The sequence below is a fragment of the Anser cygnoides genome, chromosome 8 (genome assembly GCF_040182565.1).
Source record: "Anser cygnoides isolate HZ-2024a breed goose chromosome 8, Taihu_goose_T2T_genome, whole genome shotgun sequence".
Taxonomy (NCBI): Eukaryota; Metazoa; Chordata; class Aves; order Anseriformes; family Anatidae; genus Anser; species Anser cygnoides.
In genome coordinates this window covers 16,969,590-16,995,532 of record NC_089880.1, presented here as the reverse complement: position 1 = coordinate 16,995,532, position 25,943 = coordinate 16,969,590, and the positions used below count along the sequence as shown (strand labels likewise).

The following is a 25,943-nucleotide window of genomic DNA, read 5'->3' as shown; positions in this document are numbered from 1 at the left end:
ATGAAGAGGACAAGTAAACGTGTTTAGGATTCAGCTCACAGGCATGGGAGACGGGATGCTAAATTCCTGCCCAGTATTTGCTGCTCTTTTGTAGGCACTAATCTGCTGACATGGCAACTGGATCCCCTTGGGTGGATCCTTGAATACAAATTTCCATGGCAGGAGTCTGCGTGGGCAAAAAAGCCCCTTCATGCCAAGGGAGCCAGGTGCCAAATTTTTCTTGCTGTAATCTCCTATAAGCTCAGTGAAACCACTTATCTGTAAAGGCAGGAGGAAGCTGGCTCCAGTTCCTTCCATAATTAAAGGGCTGGTGCTCTGGGCACGTACCCTTGTAGTAGGAATATTATTCTCCCACTTCTCAGCTCCCAAGGAACCATGACTTGGGTAGGGTAGCTTGGAGAGGTGTAGATCCAAGAACTACTCATCCCTTGCTTGCCATCTGAGAGATCAAGTACGAAGATGCACAAAACAGCAAGAGAAGTTGCTCAGCTAAATACATCCAGCTCTGCAGGAAAAGAAAACTCTGTGATCATTTACAAGAGATAAGTAAGTCTCTGGCTGTCCCCGGGGACGCGTACAGGCTCTGCTCATAACCCAGTTTGTCCCAGGTCCCTAGCATGGCATTGCATCTCTAAAATGTAATTAACAAAACAAAACAAAACAAAACAAAAGCAATGAAGATGACAAACTAGAAGGTAACAAGGTCGCATCTGAAACTTTTCTGTTTTCCTGCACAATTGCTCCCACAGCCCAGGAGACACATTTCCCATTGCTAATACCAGCACCAGGCTCTCACGAACCCTTTTCCCCGCCAGCACCATTCCCTGCAAACAGGCTGGCTTTCAGGGTTAGACCAGTCCACCCCCAAAGTATAAAGGCAGCTCACCCTCTGCCAAAATTAGCCCAGACCAGTTGGTCCCAGGTGGACGAAGGTACCTATGTAGTGGGACTATGCAACAGCCCCAGCCCCAGGGACATTATACATTTTGATGTTCACAGCCATGCTAGTGGGGGCAGACCTGCTTTTCCAGCCATTGCTATGAGCCCATGAATGAGTACTTACTTATCATGTGTTTTAAAAACAGTTTTAAATTTTAGGAATAAATAGATCTATATTCATGTATATATCTGTGTGTGGGTGTGCATAAAAACATGCAGGTAGAGATGAGAGAAAGGGGTTATTTATATCAAAAGCAGACTTTTAATACGCAAAACAAAAGTACATCTGAATATCTCATGTTTCATTAAGGCTGCTCAGTGGCTTGCTGACAGATTTTGCTGTATAAGTTATTTTTTTTCAGCTGGAGAAAAGCATTTATCTAACCAAATCCCTGGACAGAATAAAGGTTGTTCTGTCTTGCTCACAAAAAATGACTTAAAAAAATATTTTTTATTCCTCGAGATCACGTTTGATACTCTTTTTTTCTTAACCTCCCATTTGTAACTTCTCACAACAATGAGAAAAAAATTATTTTTGCTCTCCATTGGAAAGAAAGGCAAACTGTTTAAGCTTAAATAATAAAAGCTGGCCCTAGCATTGTGTTATAGCTCTGCTCAGCTTCACGTCATGGGCTCTTAACCTGTTCTCATCATTCTGCTTTGCTATTCATACTCCCTCTTTTTTGAACTTACTCCCCCTGTGAGGGACATTCCTGCACTTTTTACCCAGTTTCTTTAATTTTCTGCCCAGAAGCTTTTCCAAGAGCAGTTCCGGAACCCTGGGTTTCTACCAGCCTCTGAATGGGGCTGAAGAAATCAACTTCCACTTCTGCTCACTCAAAGCAAACCAAGCCCTGAAGAAGTCGATGGAGAGAGGATGTTAAGCCTCTGTCTTGAGAGCAAACCTGAGAAAAGGCTGCTGGGCATCCTCTTTCACCTCCCCCAGGAGAGTTCAACTAGAAAGAGAAGGAAGGAATGCACTCCCTTCTCCTAACAGGACTTACATGCTGGTCTTTCAACCTCGCTCTGCTGCCTCAACACTTCTTCTTTCTTGGGGTTCTTCCTCAATTTTATCTCCTGCACTATTTCCTTGCTGCATGTCACACACTTCTGTATGTGTCCAAAGGAAAACCCTGACCTACAAACCACCACAAGTTCAGAATGGAGGACTGAGCAGCTGAGAAGTATGAGCAGCCACTGACGTGCCAAAATTCACAGTGCCTTTAGAGAGCCATGTTGTCTAGGCATCTTTTGTCTCACTGGAGCAGGTCCGCACACCCACCGTAGATTCAGAGTGAGGACCTGACCAAGCTGAGCCAGCGTCGCCTGTGGAAAATGGGGCAAATGCTCAGGCCCATTCTCATCTCCCTGAGCTCAGCAAGAAGTTCCCTGTAAGCTGGGTTTATACAGCTCTGAAAGGAGAGCTGCTCCACAGTTCCTGGCCACTGCAAACACAAGTGCTTATGCTTCTGCCTACGGTGCTGATGAACAGCCCACATAAACTCACTCAAGCAGACAAGCTATTTTTTCATGAGTAACGCTCAAACTCTTGACAGGATTGAAAGTCTGACTCTGCATCCAAATTGGGTCATAATTTTACTCCTGTTTAGCTTATGTTTGGACACAGCTGCTTAAGGATGTAGCTATAGGATCGATGTTCAGAAAGCAGCAAGTTAACCAACAATTCATTTATAATGTCAGTTCTGTCTTGAAAAAATCCTATTATTGTCAGTGCTGGAACAAGTCTGATGGATCAAGTGTGTGGAAATGCATCTTCTGTGATGTTTGATCCAAGCTGAGGCACTATTGGTAGCAGTACCAAAAAAGCACTATCACACCAAGTGACTGACTTCTCCTGGATGATTTTCTCTTCACAGCATGGTATCAGCATATCTGTGCCAGTGGTGGGGGATGGTGTGAGTCCTTGACTCAAGAGTGAAATTCAGCTTTTTAATAAATACGGCATTTCCATCCCCGCAGCTGCCAGCACACAGGGATATGCTGGCATCACATATACAGGACTGGGAATCGGAATCGGACGGGGCAGCCTGCAGCAAATTACTTGTGTCATACCTCACATACCTGCAAATAGACTTCAGGTCGCAGCAGAAACACAAGACTTGGCGATGGTTGGTGGAGAGATCACATTAACAAATGCAAACGTGTTTGAGACCTCGTGCTTGCACTCTCTATTCATAGACCTGCGGGTGCTGGCCTTTCACTGACCTACACCGAATTACTCAGGGCAAGGTTTGAAACCTCATCTGCTTGGGCCACTTTGTGGAGAATGGAGAGCATGTCCCTGGTGTTAGTGCAGATGTAGGTGGTTGCAAATGAGCTGAATCAGTCGAGTTATCAGCAGGGAATGGCCAGCAAACAGAGACATCAACTCAACTGACAGTCAATCTTGCTTTACACAGCCTTGTCTTCTTGACTGGTGGCTCACCTTTGGACTCTGTAGTCAGTTTGGGGTCTTCGCCTGCATTTACCATTGTGTTTATTAACAGATGCTGATTGCAATGAACTAATTCAAGCTCCAACACAACTCATCTAGGTGATACACCAGCCCGGAGCGGGAAAGCATCTGTTTTATGAACTATCAGCAGATCTAGGTCGTGCTGTCCTTTCCCTCGCTCACTCTGCCATTTCTTGGTCCCGTTGATACAATTCTTTGGGAGAGCATGCTCTCTGGCAGCATGGGGCTTCCTTGTTTAGGTCTGGATCACTTCAAAAACACCAGCTGCACAGAGGGATCAGGACAAGGATCCTGGCTCTTTGTTTGCAACGCCTTAACTATAAATCCTGGGGCAGACTGGTTGGCAAAGCAAGGCTGGGCTAGGAAAGGCCATGTCTCACTGAGGGCGAAGCACTCCTTGTCAGGTGTGCCACCACTCACTTTGCCTGCCAAGACACTACAGACCAAGCACGAACTTCCAAGCTGTATTTTGCAGGGACTCGCATGAATGCTTGCATGGTTACACTTTCTACTGACACACACCTATTAGGGGTGCTCAAACATGGTCTTAACTGTCTGAGCAGAGGAAATGGTAGTCCCAGCTGAAAAGCACTTACAAACACAAAAGACCAAAAGAACATGACAGTACTGGCCAGCAGAAGAGGCTGCTGAGCACTGACAACATTGCAGGCAGCAATGTGAAAGGGGCAATGGCTAGAAAGACCTCTATGTGTTACAACATCCCCTCAAAGCCCCACAAAGGTGAGAAGGAAAGATATGTTCAGCATGGAGATAAGGTCATGGCAAAACAGGCCAGGGTGGCCAGGCAGGCCTGCACAACTGCATGAGGTGGGAATCCCTCCATATTAATAGCGAATATGCAGTTTCCAATACCCCTCAATACTCTCCTAATTAAACCTGGCTGCCTCTGTGGTGGCTTGCAAGGTTTCACCCCACGTATCCTTTTCTTTGTAAAAGGTTTTCTGTAAAACCAGCAGGTCTGGGAGGTACCACCGGCACATACAGCAGTGTAGTTCAGATCCTGTTGTAAATCCGCAGTGCTGCCTGTTTACCAAGACTAAGTATTCGTATGTCAAAATCAACACTCTGTGCATGGATATAATATATATATATATGTATTTAAGGTTATTCTGAGACAAATATAAGAAAAATCTTATAGTATAACAGGTCAGCTCCTATTGACTTCAGAGGGAGCATGGATGCAATAGGCACTTAGCAGGGAACTCAAGATCATCCCAATAGTATTTCAAGCCTATAAAGCACCTTCCCTCTGACTCCAATAGCCTTTACAACCTTTGCTGGTTAATGCAATGTGGTGCATTACAAATTATTTCTGTCTTCCTGTTTGGTAATAAAGGAGCCCTAAAGCACTTTGAGCTGCTTATCTCCAGCTGTATAGCTTGTGAGCTGCAAGGTGGTGAGAAGCAGCCCAGGAGAGATGACAATCTCAGCATAAGAGCTCAAACTGGCAAGTAACTTTCTCAGCTCTGGGATGCCATTATTGGATGGAGGAAGAACCAGCAGAAAGGCCCTTACAGCCGTCAGCATGGGAATGGCTCCAAAAGGGGATACTTAGCTGATAAAAGATGTTTGTTTTCATCGTTGTCTAACTTGGACATGCTAATCCACTTTGTCATCCCTCAGACTTAGACATGACCATATAATAAGGTCTGACAGGGAAACTGTTAGAAAAACAGGCTAGCAGACCTCTGCTGTCAAGCAGATGGCTTCCAAGTCCCCTTAGGTCTCCATTAATTCATTATTATGCACTTTTGCAATCAGTCCTTTGATCCAAAGAATGGATGACATGAGCTTACACCACGTGAACAGGTTTGGTTCAGTCTAGTGCAGCCATCCTCTGTCAGCTCAAAAATCACACACTGCATACGTGCATACCTTCATGAATAAATCTAAAGGGGTGGCCATGTGTAGGCAGTAGACACACAGTAATGTGCATTACAGCACAGACTCCCTGGAGGCAGTGGAACAAACGGCGGTTTTACTCCAAGAAAATAGATAGAAGCCCTGGCAGCTTTTCAGGGCAGATATACTCCCTTTTCTTGTACTGAATTACAGAGAAGTCCCCAGATGAAACACAATCAATGACAAAGGTTTTGCCTACCTGTATTCCAATTAATTCTACCCACGAACAAGATGAGTTTGGCCTGATGAGTTCCCATGGTTATTTCACTACTACTTGACCTGTCAGTCTAGAAAGGTCTGTCTCAGGGTGACATATTCCTCTGCTTCTTTTGGTCTTCATAATGGCCTACTTCTTGGTTATTTACTGTGCTAGGGCCAGAAAAAGAGAGACATTCCCAAAGTTGCCCACAAAAGGTAGAGCAACACCCCTTGGATCTGCCCCTCAGATCTCCCTTTCCAATGTCTCACCCATTCGCAAGTGACATCAGTTTGGACCAAATTTAGTCAGTTCTATTACCCTGAGAAGTTCATGGATGGAGCTAGAAGTTGACATAAAATGTCAATACTGTTATTTAAAAATAAAATTTTAAGAAAAAAAAAGAATGCAAATTTAAGATTTTCATTAGTCCACTTCCCTGTTACATCATGGCAGTAGGGTACAACTGCCACCTGTCCATTTTTTTTCCTCTAGTAGACATTCCAGTGGGAACTCTGAGCAAGCTACAGTGAAAAAAATAAATATCTTACATCTGGCAGTGATATTTATGTTATGTTAGAGATTGGTGCACAAACATGTTTTAGAGAAAGCAGTCACCTTTGATTCACCCTTACTTCAGGGTGACTTTGCCTCTATAGTGAAGATGAAGCTTGGAACAGGCCAAAACTATGTTTCAGAAGTGGGAAGACATCCCTACCACGCTGTTGTTAGCATGAGTTTGAAGGTGCTTCTATCCACAAGTTGAAAACACAACAGAGAAGTAGGTCAAGTCTAATGAGCCCTGTGAAAGCTTTGTAGCACCACTCAGGGCTTTCACATATGCTACACCAGCTGTGGAGAAACACCTCCATAAGAAGTGTGCATTTTTACTTTGAATTTGTTTTGTTTTACATAGCATTTGAGTACTTAGTTTGCATGCTGTAAAGTCTGAGCCAAGTATTCGCAAGGGTTCAGTAAAACCACCTGCAAAGAAAGAAATGTCCCAAACAGCTTCTGGATAGGACTTCAGAGATTCCCAATTCGTTAAGAATCAAGGAAAAGTAAAACAAACTTACAAAAACCCACTTCTGATATTGAAGTGTAATGTTTCTGTGATTTAATATCTCTTTTTCTGGTGTCAGATAAGAAAGCTCCCCAATGGCATTGAGCATTATCTCATTAACTGTGATGACTGGGGATGTACATGACACCTTACAGGTGATTTTGTTTTCAGCTCTTTCAAATGCAGATGTTGGCAACACAAGGATTTGGGGCCAGGCTGGCTTTGGAGGAAATTTGTGTTCTTCAGCACAGTACTTTACAAATATGGAATACACATTTTGAGAGCCTAGAAAATTTGTAAAGTCAGACTGTGCCCCACTGAGGATATGCAAGAGATGAAAATCAATTCTGTGAAAATCAAAGGTGGTGATATGTGCATTATTCATCATATGGATTGATATGTCCCAGTGCACACGGCATACAGATGCAAGTGATCATCTACATTTCATTACAACCTCCTTTCAGCTCAAAAAAACTCACCAAAGCCCATGAGATCACGGCTGGAACCTAAACACTAAAAAGCTTTCAGAAATGATAACACTTAAAGAATGAACTTCTAAAGAGCAAATCAGGAGAATGGAAATTAGACAAGGTTTCCTTCTCACCACTGCTTTGATGGGCAGCATTAGCTTGGAACATGCCTCATTTCCGTATCTTTCAAAGCAGAGCTTGTGGAAAAAGCAGGGTTTGTGATCTGAATTCTCAGCAGCTGTTCTGTTCAGCCATGCTCAAACCTCTCGCTTATTCTTTGCAAGTCATCTGTAAACAGTCAGGAAAAGGGCTTTTTGTTCTCACAAAATGTTTTGGAAGTGCCTCCAGAATTGCGCATGTACAAAAATGTATTTATTCTTAAGTTTGCAGAACCTTCCAAACACCATTAATAGACAGCAACCAGGGTGACTCTGTGCTTTGAAAAATGTCACTACTGAAAATGGCTTTTAGTAGTTACTACCTGCATCCTTACAGGAAGGTACATTTCAAGAAACTAAAAGGAGATCTGTAAACTAAGTTAGTTTATTTTGGTCATTTGCATAACTGCTTGATATTACTTCTATAAAAAGCGTAATTTAAGGTTCCCTGAGAGTGTAATGCGGAGTTCATCTGCTTGCAGGAGCATTTCAATAAATTCATCAACTAATGTTCAGGTCAAACAGGTGCTCTCATCACTGTACCCATGCCTGCTAACATTACTGCCGCATCTGATTAGCGGTGTGTCACGTTATAACACACTGGTCATCATCATCATCATCACTGGAAGTGATGCTGTGTCCATTTAGAAATCCAAGCCTATTTTTTAAATCCAGTCATTTAGGACATCCTTCTCTACAGATGTTTTACTAATTGTGGTGTATGTCACCAAAGCAATTGTTCAGTGAAACCTGGCTGAAGTTGCCAGTGGTGTTACTGACCCACTACTTCTGCACCTCATCTGTGCAGAGCAGTTTGAATGTTGCAAATGGGATATGAAAACCCAGAGTAGATGCAGGAGAAAAACGCAGCTCATCTACATTTGTGCCTCCTTTATTCTTCTTTGTGAGCATAGGTACCCTTCTCCCCTGCCTTTAGGGAGTGCTGCTGCACAGCCTGATCTATTCTCATGCAAATAACAGTGCTCCATGGATGAATAAGCAGAGATGTTTGGGTTTTCCTCCCTTTTTAAAGAATTCAACCCATCTGGAAGCAGAAATGATGTTACTTAGATGATCACACAGGGCAGGAAGAAGGAATAGCAATAGAGATGTGTGTGAAAGCTGAAGGAATGCGTCCAAACTATTCCACATGTACTTAAAATACTAATTAGCAAGTCAAGATGTAACAAGGACAGCAGTTAAAATTAAACAAATAATCTGGCTGCTAATGCTGCTGGGCTTGCTGTAATACAAGCAGAGCCTTTGTATTGCACCAGACGAGAAATCTACATTCACATCCATGCTCTCTCCCCATCCCAGTTCTTATATTTTTCTGCAACGTGATCCTGTTGGCTAATTGTTAGAACAAGGGGAAAGATGTATCCTCTCCAAAAAAGCACAGCTCTATTTAAATAATACATAGCCCTTCTTTTTCCTTTACCAGGGCACAGCAGGCACAGAAGCAGCAAGAAACTTGCACCATGAAATCCTGGAGCAGTGGGCTGCCTTACCTGTGCCTCATCATTGCCTTTCTGATGTGTTTCCTGGAGTTTCAGAAGAAAAGCAAAATAAAAATTTCCACTAATAACATTTTGTTTGTATTGCCTTTTTCTCTATTTGAGGGAGAAAAAAAGGGGAAGACTCCAAAACAGTAGAAAGTGACTTTTTTTCCAATCCATCGAACGCAACATTGGAATAGTCTTTGCTCACTCACAGCGTGATGAATCCCATCATGCAAACAGCATAGCCTGAACAACAACTTTGCCACGAGTTCACCAAAAGCCCCAGGTTAGATCAGCCACTTGAACCACCTCAGCCTGTGGTCTCACAAAAGGCTGTCATTCCTCTCTCCTATGGGCTGGCCACATTGTCCTACAAAACTGCACCTAAATGGCAAAAAAGTCCTGTAAAGATATTCAGAAATTCACTTATCCCCTATTTGTGTTTGGGGTTGGTGGGAACTCCTGTGCATGTTACCCACAGCTGCTGCTACTGTGCACCTCTAATTTAGAGATACCTCGTCTCAGTCACTACAGCCAAAAGGATTTTAGAGCAGGAGGAGTGCTGGTCTGATTCAATGGGGGGAAGTTTCCAGTTTCGTGTAAGGGTTTGTTTTTCTTGTCGTTGTTCTTTTACATATACATCTTCAAAAAGAGCTGTCACACCCAACGCAGCTTCTCTAATGAGGTCAGGGTAGAGGAAAAAGTGAGCATTGTCAGTGGGTTAGTTGAACCATTTTCTGCACCTAAAATCACCAGTGAGCAGCATATGATGGGTGAAACCATATCATGTAAAGAATAAACAAAGGCTTGAACTTGTGTCAGGCACTGACTAGCCACGCTGGGAAACAGAAGATGTTTGCCATGTCAACAGATGTTGCAAAAGAACAGACACACTATGCAAGGGGAAAAATCCTTCTTCCTAAGCCAGAGCCCACCTCAAAGTGCCCCACTATTCTCAGCCAGTGCCCTCCACTGTAGTATGTGGGTCTCATACAGCAAACCTGGACTTCCAGTTTCTTCTGTGCCATGTGAGCAACATTTCCCCTGCAGTATTTTCTGCCTTTTTCTGTACGGAAAAGGGAGGAAGCCTGCATGTGGGCTTGGGCTGCAACCCATCTCGGCTCTGCTCCAAGATACTGTATGCACCAAGGTGCTGCCCCATGGAGCGCAGCCACTGGAATCAGTGAAGATGTAGTTACAAGACCAGTCCCACCCAACCTTGCTGCTGCTGCTCTCTTATGGGAGGCCTTGGAGGAGGCAATTGTTCCCCTTTTGCATACGTCTCTTTCTCCAGTTCTATCTGATCTTACAAATAAGGTCACCAAGGACAGTAGTTAGCTTTACTTCTGAGCAGAGAACCTCTTTTAGCAGTTTTTTTGTTCAGATTTCAAGGATACCCATGGTCCTGGTAGCTTTCCTTCATAGGAGACCAGCTTCTTGGTAGTAAAATTCAGACATTTGGCAGCTCCTGTACTTGTTTCTGGGGTGAATCCTGCCTACCTCCTTCGTTATCGCATCAACAGTCCTGTTCTCCAGTTCTCTCTCCTTGGTTTCCCTCTAAATAATGAGCACTGGTATAACATGGTGACCTGCATCACTAGATGCAATAAAACTTCTGAGTGACATCTGAATAATGAACAGTTTCTGATAGCTGGTTCCCTCTTCATCCTCACGAAGGTGAGGAGATGTGCTGGACACGCTACCCCTGAGCCACATGCCATCCCTGGTACCTGCACAACGGGAGCAAATCTGGAGTCTCAGGAACTGAGTGAACATCTCTGCTTGGTATTTAAGGACGGCACTTTGACAACTGAACTTGCAATAGCCACCCGGTTCCAGGAGATGTTGCTGTGCTTTCAGCTAAAGGCCTGGAAGAGATGCAGAGCATGGGAATTGTGAATAATTAGTGGAAAATTGTGAGTGATCTTGGAGCAAGTAGCATCAGGGAGTGTGTGAGTATGGGAACCTGAGCAACACCCTCCTCACAGCTCTCAGCTGCATGGCAAGGAAGCAGGATTTGACCAGCTTCACAACACTGAAATCTTTCAAAGAAGGACTCCACCGCAAACCAATTGCTCCCCACAGGGCAGCATTATCTGGAGCTCAGCTCTTTCAGCATTCAGTCTGAAATTTAACCCTAAGTGCTAAAATAGCTACATTTTCCCTGTCGGTTTTTCAAAGTGGGAGAGAAACCAAATTCTTCCTCCTCTCTTACTCCAACAGGAAATCTTCCAACCTCCTTACTCACCCTGACTCAAGTACGTAAATCCCAGTTACCTTGATCATCTCTCAAAAGAGCAAGGACTGCATGGCCTGGTTCCCAGGTCACAAAGAGCTGCGGGACACTAGCTAACTATTGCTTAAAAAAGGCAAGCATAGAAAAAAATCCCCAAAATATTTACTGCTGCCTTTCCCATCATTGAAGCACCTTCCATCTGTAGATGGGGTAGTTCTGCATTTTACAGACTGTGAAGCAGAGACCCAGGAGGCCTTTACCAAAATGCAAATGGGCAGTAGTGCCAAGAATTGGACCCCCCTTTCCAGACATCTGACATTCCTCAGACTGCGTTGTCTCTTCATGCTTGCTGATCTGATGCCACGCAGAAGGCAGGGCACTGCTCTGAATAAAAATTCAGTTCCTCTCAATTGTTTTCTGAACTATGTTAAGAAAAGCCTCCCAAGCCCATCTCATGGGCAATTAAAGCATAAGCCTCTAGAGAAGAAGACAGCAGGAGGTATATACACTTCTTCTAAGAAGGATAATAAATCCCTCAAGGCTAGGAGTGAAGTCCCCAGGAGCTCACAGCAAAGGACAAGGCTCAAGTGCTGTCTGAGGGGAGGAATCACTGACTTGCCCAGATTTCCTGGTTTAACTGGGTCCATCCCAACATGTCAGTAAGCTTAGTCAGAGCGCTGCCTTAGGGCTTACTCAGGGCACAGGGCTTGTACTGTCTTCCATCACCCCCACCCAGGCTGCAGCCCTGGGAACCAGCTGGTTCCCAGCTCCCCAGCAGGACCGCAGGATCGCAGGGTCATTACCCATGCATGGGGTCACACGGCACGACCCAGCCTGGGGAGCCTTCCTCCTACATTTGTTTTTAAAGACTGGCCACCCTACAGGGAGAAATGAGGACAATCAGAAGGAAAACAGGAGCATGTCGGGTTACTTTGTTCCCATGTCTACTCTGCATGCACCGAAGAAGCTCCAGCATTGCATTGTCAATACCCAAAAAGATGTGCAGCCGCAGGCCAGTGAGCATTGGCAGTTCACACTGGCTCTGTTGGCAGACAGGAGCATCGTAGTGAGCAGTTTGATGCTTGTTTGTCCTTTCTGTCTACCATAGCATTTCTTATGCTCTTTTTCCTTCCAGGAGCATGCAGGACGGTACCTGCAGTCCTCCTGATGGTGAGGAGCAGCAGCGGAGCTCAGCACTGCTGCAGGTGCTTTCTTCAGCCCAGACACACGATCTGTTGGTAGAGCTGTTCCCCTGAGCCACAGCTTCATCCATCATGAGCTGTGGAAGCCAAAATTCCTCTGAGAGCAATGAAGAGGGTGTTCGGGGTAATTAAACTCTTCTGGGTGAATTGCTTATTTTATCCACTTATGTTACAGCCACGCCAGCAAAACAAATAGGATTGTTTGATCCAGGGCACTCCAGACAAAATGCGCTCCCTGCCCCAAGGAGATTGCCGTATCACCGAGGGACAAACAGAAGAAGTTAAGACAACATGATGATAACAGACACGGACACATGGGTTGCTCAGAGGGTTGAGTCAGCACTCATGTGCCCACAGCACAGGGGATGGGTACACTGAAATAGCTCTTTGAGAAGCCAACTGCACTCCAATGCCTAATCCCTTTTAAACTCTACTTAATTTGTTGCTTGTTTTCCTCCTCTCTCAGAGCAATGAGTTGCGCAGCTTAGAGCTAAGGAAAATTCACGCAGGATTTTCCCAGCTAAAGAGGGATCCAGGCTGTCTGCTTCCTCTTCATCCAACCACTTGTGTGTGAAGTTATTTATACACATGGCCAGGGTCATTGCTATACAGCCAAGTACCTGAAGCATACATTGAACATTATTGTTAGAAAGCATCTGAGTGCACAACTAATAATATATAAAAAAAAAAATGTCTAGACATAAGTCTGACAACAGCAATTCAAGACTGCCACAGAGAGGAAGCAACATGTCAGGAGCACAAGATCCTGATCAGTGCCCAGTATAATTGCTTACTGCAATTAAGAAGTCTGGGCACCTATATGCTTTGCACTGAGCTTTGATCCCTGAGAGGTAAGCACTCCTCAAGACAAAGCTTTACTGCTGCTGCTGCTTTTCTAGCCAGCCGTCAAGCTTCTGGTTTGTACTATGAATATGTCAAAAATAGACCAGAAATACAACTTGAATATGTCAAAAATAATGGAGAGCAGGGAGGAAATGAACTCAGTTTTCAAAGCACTCCATTTTTGTGACTGAAGCTGATTGTGGGCACAAGGAATTAGATGCCTGCCAATCTAGTTTATGATTGCAAAGGCTTGAAGTGTTCCTTTGCTGTTATTTCTGCCCCTTCCAAATGGCCACATCTCAGGACGCGGACTGGTGCCTAAGTAGAGGCTGGCTCCAAAAGCATGGCATTGGAAGTATTGATGGAAATAAATACTTTGTGGTGACCTCTGCATTTGCGTGCTCTGAAACATCAGCTAGAAAAGCATGACATAGAGGAGGTGGGCAAACACCAGGGCAGCCTCTACTGCCCTGGTGTTGAAAACTGGGGTACGACTGAAGGCAACTTGACTGGGGAGGCCATTTAAAAAGCGTCTGTATGCACCAAAGTGCCTTAAAATACAAAACAGCTTTCAGGACATTTCAGAACTGGAGCTGCACCTCCAGAAGCTCTGAGTCTGTACCAAACCACATAGTTCTAATGAAATATGTTCACAGCAGGGGCTGTTTAGTCTTAGTGAGCTCCTTGGTAAGGTTTCGTCAGCACCAGCTAACACTCTTCCGAGCAACACCTGGTTGCTGGGAGCACACAACCCTGGACTAACCCCAGAAGGCAGTATGAATAAAGTCTCCATGTTTGGGGCAAGAAAGGCAGGAAACAGAGCAAGGAAGGAAAGTTTAATGTGGCAGACATGGCCTGCACAAAACCACTTGTCTTCAGGATTGTCCAACAAGCCCCGGGCTGTCTCATTGAGCAGCATACATGTGGCCGGAGAAACTGCAGATCCCCCCCAAAGTCTGGAGAATGAGTTTTTGCAGACACACAACTGCGTATATCAAGCTTGGCCAAGGCACAGCCTAATACCCGTTTTTCAACAGAACAGCTCCAGTCAATACAAATCTTGCGGATAAAGTGAGAAAAATCACCACTTTCCAGGGCTTGGCTCCACTTTCAAAAAGAACTATCACAGCTATATAAAACAGTGCTCATTTTTACACTTTTGTGTAAACTTTTCCAATTTTCCCAGCGTCATGTTATGGCACTGGGAAAAGGCTACCTCAGATTCCTGGAAAGGCGTCTGCGCAAGCACCACGTGCCTCTGAACAAGCTTGACAGCCCCATACTGAAACACAGATGGGCAGAGCAGAGTTTAATGTTTAAGATGTAGTCCCCGTGAACATCTTCGATTTGCTCTTCAGAGAGCTGTGCTGGGTGCAGTTACAGTCCCTCCTACGGATAGCTTTCTCTGCTACGAGGTTCTCTACAAGTCTCAGTCATGTGGCCTCTGTGCACGGGTCTCTTCCATCACTTTGTTCTTTTCCCTCTGGCCTTTATCTTCTAACACTGTGGCAAGATCACGGCATAAATCTGCTTACTTGCACTGAGTCACAACAGAGATATATTTGGGCAGTCAGATTGTCAGACCCTCCATCACTGCCTAGAATACTAAAATGCCTAACTTGAATGGACAGCTTGAAAGCACCTTCCTAACCTGCTGATGTCTCTTTGCATGCACGTGGGCACCTATACATGTAAGAGACATTTTTCTCCTTCATTTGTGAACAAGTGAGACAATTCATGCAAAAGCATTCACTGCTGCATACATATGGAGGCTTACAGACATGGATTACACCATCAACACACAGTAAAGGTCTGAAACAGATCTGAGGCCAGAGACTACTTACATTTCTGATAATCATTAAAAACTGGGCAGTTTACACCAGAGTCTGGCCCATGACATTTAACTTATGTGACAGAAATGGAAGTGAAGCATCAACTATTGAGAATAGATCCTGATGTCATAGAGTTTCAAATTAGAAACACAGACAAAAGGGATGAGGATTTTCTCTGAAATCATATCTACCTCACAGCTCACTCCTATTTTGTTTCTTCAGACTCTCTAATAGCTACTATTTTTAATTGCATATTTATACCACAAACTATTTTTCTCTTTTTAAGCAGACAGAAGTGAAATCAACTTGTAATATCTCTACATCCTTTTGTGAAGGTGTTGAAGTAGCTGCCTGCTATTTTTTACTGTTTTTAAAAAATGTATTTTAGGGCTGCCAGGAAAAAAAAAAAAAAAGACTTGATAAATACCAGAGAACTGATAAGCCTGTGTCTGTTCCCAGCTGGGAGATCTCAATGTGGATAAGAGAAGAAGCCCAGCTTGCAAGCAAGGAACAGAGCTCAAGGTCCTGACCCATATGAGCCTATGATCACTCTTGCTTTCAATCCTTCATAAATTTGTTTTAAAACCCTGCTTTGGCCCAAGTTCTAGGGACTCTTCCAAGTCACACTGGACTGCTATTTGGATTTACTAAGGTTATATACAAGAATACGTATTTGTAAAATTTTTCAATATGCTGGGCTTAATGAAAAGCCTTCTCTACATCCACAGAAAGCAAGAAAAAACAGTTTTAACACAACAGTGTCTCATCTTCTGCTGTTTGACTCAGCACCAGCCTTTTTTCCTCCTTTAGAAATGAAGTGCTAACCTCTACAGATGACTGTTGGTACCTTGGTGCTACTGATCAGCTTCTTCAACTAACTGTCAAAGACCCTGAGCTTCCAGGTCCATCATAGCTGGCCATGGGCAAGTAAAGCCATCCTGGAGAAAAAAAAAAAAGTTTGCCACCTCAGCTCTTCCTTGCCCAATGTTGCAGAAAAAGTGAGATGCTTGTTGCAGTCCTTCATCTTCATGCTACAAGGTCAGTTCTCCTGGGGTGAGGACACAGGTCCATCCCTTCGTGTTACTCAAAGCAGACCCATCTCTGCTTGCACTTGGTGAAGCTCAGGAGTCCCCGTCTGACCTGTGCGGGTACAGATGCACCTCTCATTAAGACAATGATGAATCAGATCTCTTTTTTGGCTTTCGCGTAAGTCCCTTGAGAAAGAGTTAGGTTAGAAATCCCCTTGTACCATATGATATCACAGGTGCAGGTAAAAATGCAATCAAGTATAATTCATATTCTGATCAGTAAGAACCGTTACATGTAATGGTAAAAGACTCTCAGCTTGTTTTGGCTGATTAAAGTGTTTTTTTTTTTAAATCAACTAATGTATCACTGCTTCAGAAATATATATATATATATATATATATATATATATCTCCTTGAATGCCCAGAAGGCTCCTGTTATAGCCTGGGACCAGCTGTAATACTGACTTTAGGAGCCCACATTTACAGAACTGCTGGGAAACTAAAATCCATCTAGCAGGACAGTTGAACAGGGAATTTTGGCCTTCGACAATTAATAAACCAGCTTTGGAGCTGCCTGGGTTTATGTATCATGGTTTAAATAAGCCGGGTACTTCCAGGTCAGAGGTTTTCTTCAGAAGGCTAGAACAAGTTTTGCTATGCTTGGAAGTTCAATGATGATGGTATGGCAATATTGGTTGTACTGCTTTTTTCAGGCTTGCAAGAGCTGAAGCCCCTATCTTCACCTACCAGATCTTCAAGGTAGATCTGGGATGATGGAGGAGAAGAAAGCAAGGCAGGAGGAAGCATCCTCCCTCTCATAACCCTCAGTGATGAGGGAGGAATGAAAAAGAATGACAAAAAAGAACAAACAAAAAAAAACCCTACTACATTAGTTTCCAAATTCCAGTTTTGTTCAATTAAAAATCCAGAAAGCACAAGTTTTTGCCATATTCCCCACAAGTTATAAACCTTATTCAATTATCTTAAGTCAGATTATTACACTGGAGACTTCTGTTATACACTGAAAGGAAAAAAAAGAAAGAAAAAAAAAGAAAAACCAATTTGAAGGAATGTTTTAAGGCAGTGATAAGACTCTTTCTGGAGGTGTTTTTTTGGGGAATTAGCTAATTAATAACAAAATATCCAATGTAAACACAACATACTTGTAGAGCTGCAGGTAGCTGTAGAGCAAATGGAGAAACACTTCTTTTTTAAAATGCCCTGTAGGCTCGGAACTTCAGGAAATAAATCTCAGAGACACTATTTGGATACCACAGAGCAGTGCAAAAAATTAAGTATGTAGAGCCTGAAAATCAAGGAATAATGGAAATGCAAATCCCAGATTACCTGGCTGTGGGCTCACTTCTCATCCCTTCCAAACTGTTTGCTTTAAAGCAGTCATTCAGCTTCAGAGAGAATCCAAATTATTCCCTAGCTTTTTTCAATAGAAATGAGTGTGCAGAAGCCAGCTGAAGGCTATTTTCTCTTCATCCCTCCTGTGCATACTGAAGCAGATGCTACTCTCTTCTTGGTTGTGAATAAGAAGAGGTAGTCTGTTGGGAGGGCTGTGTACTGCAGGTTATTGTTCCTCCTCAAACTCTAGGTATGGCTGCAAAACTCAGCACTTTTTCACTAAGCAATAAGAGCAAAGTCTGTATGTAATTTGTGTGCACCAAATGTATTTTAGAAATGGACGAGGATGCTAGTACAGAAAAACCCTGTCAGCGCATCTTCCATCGTCAAAGTCCTCCTTTCAATGATAGAGGTGGCTAGAGAATCAGCCTATCTCCATCCCTTCAACAGAAAAACAACTGGACTTGTAAGCAAAAACAGTTGTATATAATAGGCTGTTGGCACTGTCTCCTCTGTACCGAACTCCCCTATTTCATGGTCACTTCAGGCAAGGCTGCTGTAGCTCACCACACCTCCAACCTGTTCTTCCTTGTTAGGGAACAGCAGATCCAGCTGTGCATCTTCTCATTGCAGCCTTGTGCTAAGATGTTGCCCAATGCCTTACAGAAACCTCCTGGACTGCTTGTGTACTGCTGTGAGGAGCCAAGGGGCTAAAGTGCCTAGAAAGAACCAGCCTCTGACTTGGAGAGTTTCTCAAGTTGCTTAAGACTTTGTGCTCTGCCCGACATGGTCATCCGTCTTGTGAAGTCCCACCATGCTCTCCACCAGCTCCTCCTGTAAAAGGGCTCCCTGCACTTGAGCTGCTCCATCATCAGCTTGATGAGACTTTTGGCAAAAACGCTCTCCCCCAGTGTGACCAAATGGATGACTTCTGAGCCCAGCAGCCCTTGTTCTTTCATGGCAGACCAAAGCCATAGCATTACACACAACTTCATGCAGTCAGCTGTGTACGCAGAGGATGCATTCAACCCTACCGAAGCCCCGCTCCTTTGCTTATAGAATCAGGGAGAATAAATACTACCTCGCCACCCTCATCCTTCACTGTTGGCCACAGGGCTCTGCAGTCACCCGCTTCACTCCAGGTCTCTCTCAGTGGCGACACTGGTGCCCATGTGGAGAAAAAACAAAGGCTAATGATTGAAGAAGTGGGTAAGCTTCAGTCTCCAGGATGCACCCTCCAGCGCCAGCTGGGCAGGGACTGATCCACGTGGCTTTGTCACCACTCTTGCTGCATTGTACCCTGTGGTGCAAGCAGTTTCTGGTCTCTTTCACACCCTAGCCCTGCTGAGAAGGGAAGTCGGTGGTGACCACGTTCCCCAGCTGAGACCAGCACACATCCGCACAGAAGCCCCACACTCCCTGACCAAGGGGCAGACTAGGACCAAAGGCCAAGGCCTTTTTAGGTTGTATGCCTGACAAGAAAGAGCTACAGAAGATAGCAGCCACAGAAGCCACTTGGAAGCTACCAAGAACAAGCTGACATTAAGAATAACAAAAGCTGAACAAAAACAAAAATACCCTCATATATAGCAAACCCTACAAAGAAATACATACACACACACAAAACAAACAAACAAATAAATCTCACTCCCACAAAAACTTGCCTGTTCAAATAATTTACAAGTGGTCAAAAAAACAAACCAAACCAAACCAAAAAACAACAAAAACAGAGAACCACCCACTTGCCCGGACTGCCAAAAATGTAGCGGAACGACAACAATAACAAAATCAACAACCATCCAAACAAACTGCCCAATCCCAGACACAGTAACCCCCTCCCGCAAACATGCTGAAAAGGCCAACAGCAGTACTGTTCCCTGCTGAAGAAACTCTCTCTCAAGAAAATGTAAAAAAAGCACCAAACAATTGTTTGCTGGTTTCTTGGAAATATTTATGAACAATATTCATAGGAAATGTTCTCAAAGGGAAGTCACATAAATGAGTACAGACATGGGACATAGATGGGAAAATGGATGGATCAATCTGGCTCTCCAGAGAGGAATTCTGGTGCCTAACGAGTCCGAAGTCATCAGTTCATTCCCACCCAGCACATACATCAAACCTCTAACAAAGAGCAACCTTGTCGAACAACCTTGTGTGTTAACTACTGACACTCCTGATGAGACACTTTAACTGGCAAGGGTTTGATTTATTAACGTAGGAGCTGACTGATGCTAGTAAGGATAAATTCACTCAGTTTTCAGAGGGCTTCCTAACCCATTCTTTGGTTTAGTTGAACATTGAAAATGGTTAAGTAAATGCACATAAGATGGTTTGCTGTTAATTGTCCTTTCATTTTTTTGCTTACAAATGAGAAATTTGCACCAAAGGATCATTTTTGCACACAAAATTACAGATTATCAAGGCAGATATAGATAGGTTAGAATAAACTTTTTTTTTAAAAGCAATAGTTATGATTTCTGCTATATGTAGAACTGCGTTACTCTAATGTTTTATTTCTTACAGGTGAGAAATATTTATTTGCCTCATAAGAGGATACTACAACTAGAGGATCTCCTTCATGCATACACCAAATACACCTTCTATTGCATTACTAAACAATACTGACACTAAAAAACTCACTGGGAGCTTCTGAACAAGCACAGCCCTTACTCATAATGTGCACAAGGGACACAGTATGTGATCAAGAATAAAATGTTTACTTCAAGTGGTTCTTCAAAGTCTGTATTGACACCCATAAGGTTTTCTGCAACAGGCCACTGTTAGTAATTAGTGGTGCTGCTCAGCATCTCCATTACTTTTTTTTTTTTTTGGAGGACTAATCAACATCTTTAGCACTTACAACCAATTCTTCAGTCTGAGTTTTGGAGGCTGAGATAGCAAGAGGTACATGTTCTGCAGTCCCTCCAGGATGGCACAGTTGCTGGGGCCATGCAGCTGGAACATCCAACATGGTTTTCACACTAAACAAGGGCAGCAAGGTGTTTCATTACACAAACAAGCTCTTTATGAAATAACTTGTGCCCAGCTGGTAGAAATAAAGCTGAGACTGTCTTTAGGCATCTCTAATTTCTGTGCCAGCAAAGTGAAGCTCTAATAATGTGAATACTCAGCATCCGATGGCATCTTCCTAGCTCTGCTCAGAGCAAATGCAGGTAACATCTATTTTTGCAACTGGATCTGAAAGCTCTTGCTAGTTTTTCTGAAAAGTTAATTGCCAGCGAGCATCAGGACTAGCTGCCTTTGCCCCCAGGACAGCTCAGCATCCTCCTGCAAGCAGAGGTCAGGTACCGTGGTTCACAAGACACTGGCACACATTGAATATAACATTTTCCAATATGAAAGAACTGCTTAAGGGATATACCAGCTTGCGTCACATGAATTTGTAGACTTGTTTACAACTAGTAAACCCAGTAGACCTGTTATGGACATTTATAATACATGTCACTATACTGTGCTATGCCAGCCCAGTCCAAGAGCAGGGACGCAGCAAGTCCTGCTCAGCAGAACATGCTGTCCTCTGCCCTTCTCAGTGTGCTACCAAAGCCCTTAATTGGAATATGATATCATTGCTTTGCCCTACTCTACATTTATCTTTAGCAGAAGAATAGCACAATTACATGGGTCATGAATGCATCTAGACAAATGTGCTGTTTATCACTGGAAATATTTGATTCAGGACTTCATGCCTCACATATACCCTCCGAGGAAATTTAAAAAAAAAATCCAGGCAAATCTCCATGGCCCCTCCATATGCAGCCAGCCAGTATTTATTAATCTTAGGAGCCATTTAAAGTTTCTTCAAGAATAAAAAAACAGTTTTATATACAATTTAAATACTCTGTATGTTTGATAACCTATATAAAGTTTGCAGGCGACATTTGCACTATGCTAATAATCTATTATCACTAAGTAATTCCCATTTTTCATTCACAATTTATAGTACTATTGAGTCTCCAATAGCATTTTTTTTAAAGTTCACCAAGTGTTTAAGCCAAGGAAGAAAGGAAGGTCAAAAGAACATAAGCAACTTGCTGAAGATCTCTACAAAAGGCAGTAAAACGCAGGTGTCTTTGCATCGGCCCAGCACTCTTATAAATATAGACTCATTTTCCAGTCGTTCAAAGATCAAAGACACAAAGAGTTTGCAAAGAGAAAATAAAAATATATGTACACAGAAAACTTCACACACCAAACCCAAAGATACATGTATCTTTAAAAGGTCTGAATAAAAGCAATATCACTTGCTGACTATCAGAACCTGAGAAATGAACCGTTACTCCACTGAGAAAAGTAGCACCAAACCCCTTGTCTCTGAATCCCACATTAACTTTTGACCAAGCCTGATGGGAAGAGGAGCAGTCCACGACCCCAGCAAATTTCCAGCCCCCCAACAGAATGCTCCTCTAACTGTGATCTCTACTAGTGTCGCACCTCTACCATCTGCCTTGCACCTTGAGAGTAGGAACTTCAGAGCTTTATTGGGATTGCACCCTGCATTACACAAAACTATTAGCTATTTTTCTCACTAGTTGAGATGAGATAGGAAATGTTTTGCTACATCAGCCCAATAAAAAGAGATGTCATAAATTATTATTCTAAGCTGGAAGAATTTAAGGCCCTTCAGCACTGAAATGAGGTGGTCTTTGAAATAAAATCCTCACCAGAGGGTAAGAATACAGATCTCATTTTCTTAATGTCAGAAGGGTAATATCACGAGGGAACAAATAACTTCGTTTCTCACTGATATGCACATATTGAAAATGACTGCCTTCTCACTGGATAATCAAACATTTTTCGTTTAGAGAAACAGAAGTTACCACTGCAATGTGATTTTGGATTCCAGCTTGCTCTTAACCTGATGTTCGTTATGTGTACTAACACTGAAGGATTTGTCTAAGATATCTCAAGAGCTGTCTGCACAGACGTTTCCTAGTGTATTTATACATTTAACCTCTAGTACTGAGGTATTCAGTGCTGAAATATTTAAGAGATTGTCAAAATCTGGGTAAAAAATGGGTTAAAATGTACTAGCAAACATCTTTGTGAACACAAACACTTACTGCTTCTCAGTCTTCAACTCTTCCAGTACCATCGCACCTGGTTATGTCTCTGGCAGATTCTCTCTGCTGGCTCTTCATTTTCTTTCCAGATGTGAAACCACGGAACTTCAGTGTTCATTACTGTAAGAGTTAACAAATACACATGTTTTGTTTCTCCACAGGTGAGATCAGAGTGATCTTGTCTTGAGAAACACATACACAGATCATTGCCATTTTAGATACCTCTGGAGCATCTGGAACTTTACAGGTGTTACACCACAGGTCAAACATTGACTGGATGAGCCACTACAGGTGAATGAGGAAACTCAGCACTTCTGAAGCCATCTTAATGATTACTACTATGTTTGAGTAGTTGTCTTAAAAAAAAAAAAAAATAAAGAGAGAGAGAAAGAGAGAGAGAAGTGTGGCTCCTTTGTTGGTGAAAACAAAAACAACCACAAATGAAAGAGGTCAAAAAACCCACCTTACCTTGGAGTCACAAACCAACTGTAACTACACTCTGGAGAGAACCCAAGCAGCACAAATATCCCTGTTCACCTCGAGGGGCAATACCTGACAACGCCTGTGAAGCAGCCAGGCACAGGAACAGAGGTGAGGAAGGAAAGGCAGAGTGCTTTTAGAACTCAACAGTCAGTGGCTCAACCTGCTGTCAGACAGCAGCAACGTAAAGGCTCTGGATATCCAAGAGTCCAACAGATGAGGGCTAGGACAGCTTTCATCCCAGATGATGTGTATCTTGGCCCAAATCTCCTGAATCCTCATGAACTTCATCCAATTTTATTTTAATTTTTTTTAGCACTTCAGGAAAGACTAACAGAGTTTTTGGTTTTGTTTTCCCTCCTTGTCCTTTCCTCATCTCTTCTCCCATTCACCCTGAGCTGGAAGAGAACATCTCCCAGCTGAGGCAGCATCCCCAGCCATGGCGAACACCCACGGTCAGCAACAAGAGGAGGTCAGTGCACAAAGTCATTGCAGCTGCTTGAGTCAGCTCTTGGTTTTCCAAATGAAAGCTTTCTCCAGACATTAATAATGCTTCTCTCGGCCCAGCTGCTCACAATCACACAGTCTAATGATGCTGCTGTTGTCACACATCACATTCACTTAATCCTTCCTAAAATCTGCACAAATATTTGAGAGCAGGGAACCTGCTGCCCTGATGAGTTCTCATGAGCCCTGAGCTGTAGTACCAAGACCAGCTCTGAAAGTGGTGGCTCTCCTGATCCTCTCACCCTTTACTCTCCAAAAGCTATTTCATCACTGAGGAACATTAAAGCTGAACGTTGAGGTGCGTCAATTCTGGAAGAAGGTAAATGCAGCTCCTGGTATTTGACAACACAACCGCTGCCTTGTATGGTTAACACTAACCATGCTTTGGTGCAGAGATTTAGCTCCAACTCCATTTTTCAGTCAACTGTCCCCATCCCACCAGGCTGCCCAAGAGGGACATGCCCCAGGAAGGGGCACACAGTTTGCACTGATAAATAGCAACAGTTGCCAGTGGGAGAGATTAAGTGTTAAGGTGCTAGGGCAGTTCACCAAAGCACTGTTAAGTGCTTTTGATGAAACCTGAAACCTTGGTTTCAGCACCTCAGTACTGAACACCAAACCCTGGCGAGAGCAGGAAGAAGCACAGCTCACGCTGGTTTAGAGATGCACAGTTTCCTCAACATAGAGAAAGTTCCAAGAGATCAGCTTTGAAACAGTGTTTGATGGTTAAATGCAACTGTGACAGCTGATGAACATGGTTCAACATCAGGTCTAGATGAGTGCAATGTACTTTCTCCAGAAGGCTCTTTGCAACCCGAAATTTTCCATAATTAAGGACATTTAAGGGCAGCATCTCACAGAAACAGATGAATTTTGAAACACTTCCCTTCTTGGTGTTGCCTTGCAGAGTGAAGGGAAGAACAGAAGCCTGGATGGTTTCTGTTAAGCAACTTTCACTGCATTTGAAGTCTTGAAACCCGTGTGTGTGCTGGCACCTGCTTTCCCCTGCTACAGCTAATCCAACGCCTCACCCAACACACCAGTAAAGCACGGTCCCTGTGTTCCTGCATTCAGCGTGCTTGCTGTGGCTGTTCCCCACCACACTTGTGACAGAGCAGAGGGATAAGTCAGAAGTATCAGGTTTGAGGAATGGAGGAGTGAATTGTAAACGGAAACACATGTAGCATTACTAACATGGCTAAAATGTACCCGGAAGTTTCCCATGACTTGCATGCTTGCCTTCCCTTATATATATTTTTAAATAAAGTTTGGCAGCAGTTCAGCCCTAGGATTAAAATAACCACTTAGTGTCATCCCAAGGAAAAAGCAGAGGACAACTCTATGCAGGGGCAGCTGCTCTGCCCCTACTGAAGGCACAGTTTTGTGCAAGATCTGGAAAGAAATAACCTTTTTTATAGCCATCATTCAGAGACATTCATGCAGCTCCTCCTTTGGACATGCTGGCCTTGGTTTGGAAAGCTCAGTTTGGGAAGATTTTAAAAACTGCGATCAGTGCCTAATGTCAGTGCTGATAACCTGTATTATGCACAAGTCCAAATAAGAAGCAACATTTTAGGTGGTAGCATAAGAGTGCAGAAATGTTCAGTTCAAAAAAAAAACACAAAACAAAACAACAAAAAAAACCTTGCAGTTAAAAATTGGCTTCTATTATGCTGCTATTGCAAGAGAATCTGGCTTTTCATTTAGAAATAGATTTCTTTCCACAACTATGAGGGCCTGAATGTTTGAGAACAAGAACTCAGTGTTCAGAAGCCAGTAAGCAAATAAAGACCCTGAGGTTTCTCTGTATTTAAAAAAAAAGTTATGACTGAGGCCTGACTCATGATTTTTGAATTCTTGGAGGTAGCAAAGTTAGTAATTCTGTAGTCTCTTGTGGGTTGGGACTTTCATGAGCTTCTTTGCGCATAGCTAACATAAGCTTCACACAAGCTTTTCAACCCCTTAGCCATACTACACTTAAATCTGTTTCATTGAATGTCGTCCAGGAAAAGCTGGTCTGTGACTTTTACAGGAGATATTAATGAATAATACATCTAGCTGTTTTCAGCAAATTCAGTTCTCTAATGAAAACCAAAGGCATACTTCCAGTCTGAGCTCCACTGAGCATCAGTCAGATCTCAGTGATGTAAATCCATGTCCAGAAACAGTGTAGGCCTTCAGCCTGGCTTAGCCTGAAGCACATAAAAAGACAAAAGCTTTGCATAAAATGTGATCCCTCACCTTTTTAAAAAGTGATTTCAATGGATTGCCTTACACTATTGGATACTATCTTCCAGTTCAATCACAGCACCTCTGTAAACTTTGCGCTGTATAAGTAATATTTGTGTACCACTTCAAATATCCAAGGTCATTCAGTGCACAAGCAGCAAGAGTCTGAAAGAGTTTCAGACCTACCCCACATGCTCAAACACACTAGGCTGGGAGTGGCTGAGCCTCCAGGACTCACACAAACCATTAACCACGTATAATGGTCACCGCTTTCTACGCTACACTGTCAGCCAGGGCAAACAGATAAGCCTCGCAGTGTGATCCCAAAAGCAGGGACTCGTGTCATGCGGTGCCGACAGTGGCAGCATGGAGTAGGCTGGGCTGAAAGGCCTCTCTCACGAGAGAAAGCAAGAAGCAGGGT

The 25,943-nt window shown here is 43.3% G+C and overlaps 1 long non-coding RNA gene across 1 annotated transcript in view; it reads right to left on the bottom strand.

Annotated features, from left to right (window-relative positions):
- LOC136791365 (uncharacterized) overlaps positions 1 to 25,943 on the bottom strand; it is an 80,271-nt gene that overhangs the window by 16,754 nt on the left and 37,574 nt on the right. The window contains exon 5 of the long non-coding RNA XR_010833196.1: positions 22,307 to 22,426. This is a non-coding gene — a long non-coding RNA (uncharacterized lncRNA). The remainder of the gene's footprint in view (positions 1 to 22,306; positions 22,427 to 25,943) is intronic.